At 42.7% G+C, this 7,047-nt stretch overlaps 1 protein-coding gene and 1 non-coding gene across 3 annotated transcripts in view; one reads left to right on the forward strand and one right to left on the reverse strand.

Annotated features, from left to right (window-relative positions):
- Positions 1 to 6,712, reverse strand: part of LOC136784730 (uncharacterized) — a 41,412-nt gene extending 34,700 nt beyond the window's left edge. For both annotated transcript variants that reach the window (XM_066745608.1, XM_066745607.1), the window contains exon 1: positions 6,122 to 6,712. The gene's annotated coding sequence lies outside the window, so the exon portion shown is untranslated. The remainder of the gene's footprint in view (positions 1 to 6,121) is intronic.
- TRNAA-UGC (transfer RNA alanine (anticodon UGC)) lies at positions 168 to 239 on the forward strand. The gene has a single exon. It is a non-coding gene; the product is annotated as a tRNA-Ala (tRNA).
- Positions 6,713 to 7,047: the final 335 nt, after the last annotated feature.

Here is a 7,047-nt window from a genome sequence, read left to right on the forward strand (position 1 = left end):
TTAAATTTACTAATTAATATTTAAGAGCATTCGTATATATAAATATTGTAAATTATGTGGTTTTTGTATAAGGATGGATTATATTGTGCGGAAGTATAGTTGTCGGATGAATTATTGGCGCAGCAATGGGCCATATGCAGGTTTTGCAGCGTAACCTCGTCGACAGCGGGGATGTAGCTCAGTGGTAGAGCGTTCGCTTTGCATGTGAAAGGCCCCGGGTTCGATCCCCGGCATCTCCAATTCTTTTTTTCAACATTTTTACACAGATTCTCCCACCGACGATACTCGATCGACGCGCGTGCTCTCGATTTTTTCTAATCAATCGACAAAATATTTTAATATGGAACAACTTTGAACAAGAACATGAATCAAAACTTGCTTCCGCCATATTTCAAGGGGATTAAATATTTGCTTTTGTATATATATATATATATAGTGTAGATGAGAGAGAGAGAGAGGAAATACACATTGGGTCGGTTTTATGTATCGTTTTAATTGATGTATGCCGCGAGGGGTTTCAGGGTTTCGTTTACGGTTTTAATTCACGTTGTTCGGGTCTTCGACCGGTGCACGGCGTCGTTAATACTGGCGCCCGTTTCTACCGCGTGCGCTCGGCTAGCTTTAGCCTGAGATATAAATAGGGGCAGTCACTCGGCCGAATCCAGGAAAAGTTTCTCCGTAACACGCGGACGGAGGGCCTGGATCGCTCTCTCTCTCTCTCTCTCAAGAACTCTTCTTCTATGCAAAACCAACAACACCTACCCCCCATTATATAAATATATATAAAACTTCATTTACAGATGAGGCAAGTAAAACTATCGCAAGTTGGCATCCGAGGCAACCTTCCCCGCTCCCCTAAACACGGATGATGTTTGCATTATACAAAGTGTCACTTTTTGAAAGTGTCTACAGATATGAACCATTGCGACTCCCCCAGTTTAATTTGTATCTCTAAATGAAACTCGCGTAAAAGGCTGTGCAGTAGGGAAGGAATTTAACAATGGTATATACATGCGTGAAAAATATGGAAGATAATCATCCCTCTCCCCCTCCTTCTCGTCTCATCTCGATCGTCTTTAATTTCCTCCAAGCTCCAAAGCCTTTCATATTTTATGCTACGCGCAAACATATGCATGTATAACTATAGAAATTTAATTCTTCAAATGTTTACAAACCAACTTGGTATTTTCCAGAATAATAGTCCATGCTCCCTAATCGCGTCTGCACCGATAGACGTAAAATTGCGAGCAATTGACACGGCATGCGCTGCAGTAACTGGTATCCAGACTGTAAAGCTTCAAAAATTCAGCCTGCTTTAAATCCAGCGGGACGGAAATTATTTCTAGCATCGACTGAATGAATAAGGACACTCGAAATAAATCCATGCACGATTTTACCTTGTTCGATATATCATCGGTGTATTTTATTCGGGTTCTTCGTGTTCGCTTTATACTCGAAATGATTTTTTTTCTCCCTCCCTGTAATTTCTATTATTTTTGGCGAGCGAGCGAAGAAGCCCCGAAGAATTAAGCATCGGATTGCTTTGGGTGTTCGTCGGAGAACCCTCTTGAAATTTCAAACATTCCTTCCGTGATCCTCGAAGGCTCGCGAGTATCAAATGTAAAATACGTCGTCTCGTCTGTCGCTGACGATTTCGAGACAAGATGTATATTTATACAATTAGCGTGCGTAAGGCCTTAGCGCGGTCGAGTCGAGTCCCAGTCAGTCGAGAGCTACATATTTCTCTCCGCTCTCTCTCTCTCTCTCTCTCTCTCGCTCCGGCCCCGCTCTGCTTACAGCTCTACCTTTCCATATAGACGCAACGCGTCAAGTGCGAAATTTATTCGATACTCTATTTCTCCGCGCTATATGTCCTCGCTTATATATCTACATTCTTTCCCGTAAAACTTTGCATTTATTCACCCACCCACCCCCTCCCTCTACTCTTCTTGCGGTAGAACACACACCAATGATCTTTCAATTTTCTCAAAATGCCTCCAAGGAGCGTATTTACTCTAATTACATTTACAAATAATATTTGTACCGTTAAACATACACGCATATACAAACGCAGCCGTGAGCCTCGACAAGCTATAATTTACGCTTCTTTTAATATATATATAAATACATACACGGACAAGTATAAATATCCATACAATTTCGCCCTGCATATAATTTTCTTCTCATTTCCGTGGACCATTATACCACGAATTATTCGAATCTTCCATATGTGCTGCAAAATTGGACAAATATTCACGAGGCTCAATTTGGTGGGAAAGTAATTGCTCGCAGGATAAAGGAGTACGACCTTGGTAGTTGACCGGGACCGGCCATCACGCGACAAGAAACGCAAGATTTCAAACGATGAGACCTCTGCAAACCCACCGATCGACCCGATCATGCCATGCATCTATACATATAGCGCACTCTGCAAATCTAATACTTTTATTTTAACTCGAAAATACTTCTTAGCTTATTTATAGCTATTTCCTGTAGGTATAAACATTTCCAAATGCTCCGTGTCTCATATGTAAATCGCATCAGCTATTATACACGTTCTTCTCCGAAAATTTTATTCATTTATATATAGATTAACAGAGAGACAGAGAGAGAGAGAGAGAGAGAGAGAGAGACTGTAGTTCGTTTCAATGCGAAATATTTTTGGATAAATGCGTGTTCATATGACATGATTTTTACTCTGTAATTTTAAAGATTTTGCTTTGATATAAATACTTGTGGTCGCATTTTACATATTACGAAATGTACATCTCTCTATATATAAGTTTGCGTAACAAAGACACGTCATTGTGTTCGAGAGAATTATTCCGTTAGCCAAACGCGTGTTTTAATGTCTTATAATTACAGAAATTTATAATGGAGACAACGCATTTCGTAATGTGCAGTGCACTTGGAATATCTGTTTTAACAAAAAAAACTTGGGGATTTACAATTTGGGGAAGATTATCTGAAAATGTGCTTAAAATATATAACTAAAAGTTCACCTATATATTTGTGTTACAACAAAACCTCTCGGTTTGCATACTGCACACCTATACAAAGTACAAAAATATGCATTACGATAGTGTATACTGCAAATCTAAAAAAAACTTTGCTTTTACGCAAGTATTTCTTATTAATTATTTGATATATGTATAGACATTTGAAGATAGGATGCTGGTATTATAAATCAAGAGACAGGGCAGTGTCTCGACGGCAAGTACATTATAAAAATCTTTTTTTTACAGGCCAAGCCTGTTTTTTGTGCATAGGCTGTACATTCTTCAAAAATTGTATTCATTTGTATTGGTTTTTTAAGAAAAATTATAGTATTATATAATAAAAAAATGCCAAAGAATATATTTTTGTTAGAATGACACAATTTTTACATTAAGAGAAAATATTTCGAAACGTGGTACCAATAAAAATACTATGATTGTATACGTATGCATTCCTGCACTTATTCGAGTCGAAGGAAAAATTTGAGATTCGCATCAGCTGTGCAATATGAATAAAATTCATTGTTAATATTATAGAAATAGATCTCGAAGAAGACGAGCCGAAGAACGGATGGTTGAAAATTTAGAGGAGCGTGTGTTCTCGATCGAGTTTGATGGGTGATCGGCGCGCGGTGGCAAAGAGCGGATAGTGACGCGCGCGTATATAGGGGCTCTGTTTGGGGGATAGGTATTTGACGAATAGCGCGTAGAGGAGGTGAGTTGGGGGGAGGGGGGGGGGGGGCGGGATGATCGTTGATAGCGCCATCGCACGATTCCGGCCGCCTCAAAGGGTCTAACTTAATGAAGCGTTTCTCCCGCGCAGTGAGCGGTTCAAACAAAAAAGTTTCCTCGCATCAGGTTCGCGCGCGCGCGCGCGCGCTCAAACGGCAATGCGATGTTTCGCGGCCATATCGGGCTCTATCTCCCGGAAACACGGTGAGATTAATCTCACGCTGCTGCAGAAAGCGCACCAGTTTTTATGCCAACTCGCTGACGCTCGAATAAAACGTCCAGCATCGCATCGCCACAAGTACGTCACAGTTACCACCACCATAGGCGTCACCGAACATCGCTCTCCCTGCACATCGCGTTACATCATCGAAAATCTTTCATCGACCCTCTCCGATGTATATCACGCGAGCTTCTCTCTTCGAGCGTCCGGCTGATATATCCACGCATTCGAAGACTAGCCAAAGATACCCGCGGGCAACAAGTTCTCGTCCTAAATATTTCTCTGAATTTTCATCATCTTTCTCACGAAGGTCACCTTGAATTTTTCAAATGGACATTATATTGTTTGTTAACTCGAGAGATTTTTCAAACACTTTCTCACCATTTGTTCGTTTCATCCAGTACTTTATGAGATATATCTTTCGATTCGAAAGTATAAGTATTATATACATATATACATATAGATGTGCCAGAGTGGTGCGACTGTGCTCGGCAACCGCGCACGCACTATTTTAGCCAAACTGCTGCATACCTGTATGTCGAAGTTGTAATCGAAATATCTCGTAAACTGCTGGAATAAATGAAACAATGGAAATAGGAGATTTTGTAGGGCTCTTGATGTAAGCTAGAAGCATGTGTAATAAAAAATACAGTTTTTCACTTTTAAAAGTCAAGGTGTCCCTCATATTAATTAGCTCGCATGAAATATCATGAAAATTATATCGTTTCTTCTTTCCAACATTTCTTCTGTCTTTAGTCTGCAGTTTTGGGATACTTATCTGGACACATAAATATATAAACACATTCATTGGATACATGTAATATATCTATACCTGCTTAAAATCCCCGAACGAGATTGATTTGGTTGCATATAAATATTAGTCGGTGCAACTCTTTGTTAATTGTTCAACAAAGTGCTGTCACCTTGACTGAAAAATTACAGTGTCTGGATCCTCACTCGAGTGTAACTTACTTTTACTACTTGGCGCGAGACTCTACCGAGTCTCTTGATATCGTTCAAACGGGACAGATCGCACATAAGGGTCCTCCCTCGTTTTATATCGATACAATTTACAACTAGTTCCTTCGATCGTCTATACGTGTACAAACTCCCGCACACCACTCCTCGCAATTTATAATAATAATTGACCCACGAATTGCTATCTTCAAAATGAATACATTGCTCGGGCATGAAAGATATCACACCCGACGAATCTATGCAGATGGTTAAATAAACTTTCTTTTATGGATTGCTTATATAATTATACTATATAAAACGTTCTTTTTCCTTACCTCCAAAAACAAACATAAAGTTTAAACAATAAAGCAAACTACGATTGATCCCTCGCAGCTTGCGTCATTGACAAGGTTTTTACGAGCATGCTCAAAATGTGTTTGCAAACCTATAGTGTATACCAAATGATGAGTACCTTCTTCGATGCAAGCTTCTGATATAATTTTTCTATGAAACGTTTTCTCGTTACTTCCAAAACTGAGAATATTCTTGAAAAAGGGACGAATCGCGTCAGGTGTGCCTCGCATTACGTCATTAAAAAGGTTTTATCTCTTCCATGTATATATATATATATATACATATATAAAGGCTCCTCGCCGAACACAGTTCGCTGCATAAACTGCAATGGATGTAATCTCTTGAAAATAATTGTTCTACGATGAATGTCACGCAGCTTGTTATCTAGAAAAATTCATCAACCTTTCAAACAATCAGCACTATCGATGTACGAACGATCGGGCATAGGAGCGCGCGAGGTCCGTTTTCCCGTAGACGCAAAACAATGTTACGCGAGCGGATTCATTATTAAGCACGATCGATATCAGGTCTGCCGTAATTCGCGCTTCCTTCGCACCAACACCTGTCCCTTTGTCGTACTCTTCGATACAATCGGAACACGACAAACGAAAAAACCAACCACACGCCGCGCAGCTCGACGTGCATTGCCACGTTCAACCGATTATTTGTATCAATTGAAATGGACGGGGAAGGGGGTACATACAAGATGTTGACTCGCGCGCGCGCGCAATTTCTGTGGCTGCGCGAATCGGCAAGCGCGTTTTGCGCGTTCAAGGATCACTGGTGGTTTCCTGCGGAGAGATGGACGGAGGATCGAGCCCCGGAGGGAAGAATAAAGAGTTATGGAGAGTCGAGGTCTTACCTTGGTTAAGCAAACAGCATGGTCCCCGGTGCAACGTGCCACTGCCGACCGAAGAGACGGAGGAAAAAACCAAAGTACTCGAATGCGACGTCGCGCGTCGTACTACGATATATCGGAGCGAATGTGCGTGCACGAGAGATCTATAGCGCGTTAACCGCTGGAGCTTTTGTCAACTGGGAACGCGTCGACTGTCACATCCCGATGGCGCTGACTTTTGTCGAGTGTCGAGAGCGAACGGGTGGTAGCAAGGAAGCAGCAGGAGGAAAGCGAGCGTAGAGAAGACATGCCTGACCGAGGGGAGAGAGACACGCGAGGCTACGACGACGAGGCATTCGATGCTCTCGGTGCGACGCGCGTTCGGTGACTGCACAGTGCACACTGCTGGCTGAGCAGTGCGAGCGAGTGCACTCTGCCTGCATCAGTTGGTTAGTCGCTGCGAGGCCAACGCCAAGCGCGGACCACACCGGCTCCCATGCCTCCGCGACTGATATTCTTTCACATGCAGATACAGGACAACCAGCAGGATAATGGTACTCGTGTAGGAGCCGGACACCTTTCCACTCTGTCGCGCGCGCGTCCCGTCCTATTCCGCTCTTCGCGTTCTCCGATAATATAATACCCGCTTCTCGATCCCATACAGATACGAAATACATGGTGTCCCGGCACCGGCTGCCGTTGTCACGTACACAAGCCGAGGCAACCAATCAGCGAGCGGAGTCACCTCCTGCCCCCTCGTATCACTCTTCCACCCAGACCTGCAGCTTTTCTGCCGCCCCTTCTACCGCGCGCGCGCGCGCGCTGCTACACCTACACCTTCTTTCTTTCTCCCCCGTCGAGCATTCTCAGCTTTTCCTACCTTACCGACCTCCTACTTATCGACCGAACTTTCCTTTCCTCTCCTCCTCCTCCTCCTCCTCCTCCTCCAT

Source organism: Prorops nasuta, unplaced genomic scaffold, assembly GCF_024137725.1.
Source record: "Prorops nasuta isolate Cenicafe-Biocafe unplaced genomic scaffold, Cenicafe_Pnas_1.2 PNAS00067, whole genome shotgun sequence".
NCBI classification, from domain to species: Eukaryota; Metazoa; Arthropoda; class Insecta; order Hymenoptera; family Bethylidae; genus Prorops; species Prorops nasuta.